Source organism: Bison bison, unplaced genomic scaffold, assembly GCF_000754665.1.
Source record: "Bison bison bison isolate TAMUID 2011002044 unplaced genomic scaffold, Bison_UMD1.0 scf7180017859634, whole genome shotgun sequence".
NCBI lineage: Eukaryota > Metazoa > Chordata > Mammalia > Artiodactyla > Bovidae > Bison > Bison bison.
In genome coordinates this window covers 4,827-6,105 of record NW_011490206.1, presented here as the reverse complement: position 1 = coordinate 6,105, position 1,279 = coordinate 4,827, and positions in this window count along the sequence as shown.

The following is a 1,279-nucleotide window of genomic DNA, read 5'->3' as shown; positions in this document are numbered from 1 at the left end:
GTTCTGAGGTCTTCAGTTTGGGAAGCTTTGTTGGTCTTGTCTCTGCTCTCGCAATCCTTTGCTCCCTCTAACAACATAATAGGCCTGACTTCTGGAGATTCCTTATTTAACCAGCTGCCTTAGTGGAGTGAGGACCAGTGACAGAAAGGTAGTGTTTTTATCCTATCATAGATATCTGAAATTAGCTATATGGAATTTTCCTTGGTCTGAATTTCCTGATTGCCACTCCCTTCTCTCTTCTAAGAAGCTTCTTCTTATAATTCCTCCCCCAACAGAATCCCCTTTAATCTTTTCTTTCCTGGGAGTGATATTCTCCATTATTCTCCTTACTTAATTTCAGTTCTTGATCTTAAAAATGTTCTTCTTTTATAACCTTATATTCCACTTCCCCAAGGTGTCAGACTATAAGAACTTTAGCCAGGCTACTTTCTTATGGAAGTTCAAAGGGAAACTTTCATACTCTTAATTACTTTTCATTGCCTTGGCTACTTTCAAATCTAGTTTTAAATGCAGATACACATGCACACACATGCAGAATTATATTACATGACTAAGGAAAGTTGGAAACTCCTTTTCCTTGAAGATCTATAAGGAAAGATCTGATCCCTTTCTGCCCTGGTTAGTTGTTGGACTATGAGGAGCAGGGTGCTGAAATAGTGGCCTTGACCAATGTTCTTTGAGACTCTCAGTGTTATGTTTGGTCTTTGATAACTGACTTGAACCCATGGCCTCTCCAGTGTCTCATATACCAGCTTCCTCACAGCTCTCTCTTCTGACTTGTTACTTTGTGTAGTTATGTGTTAAGGCCTTACCTTTTCCTCAATGTTTTCAAACCTCCGGCACTACCTTGACCATCACTTCTTTAGCCATCTTCCTGAAGTCCTTGGTGCTAGATGGACTTTCGTGACAACTTTCACCTTCTCTGACCTTTTTCCTTGCTTCTTAAGAAGCATCTGCATGTGTGCAGGCAGGATAGGGAGGGAACAAGTGTGCATAAAAAAAGAGAGAGGTATAAAGGATGCTCACAAGCTGTAAACAACTCTGGCTAGCATCCTTTGTCCTGTTATGTGAGATTCTGCAGTTCTAGTAAATTTCCATTTTAGTGAGTTCTAATTAGCAGTTATTGCCTAAAGGAGAAAACCCATATCCAAGAACCTCTTAACCAAGCTTGGTCTTACCAAGCTGAACCAGTCTGATGCAGATCTGCCACATCTTCAATTCACAGATGCTCTCAGAACAGTTCCAAGAATGAAAGAGAGCTAAGTTTCTGTGCTGAAGA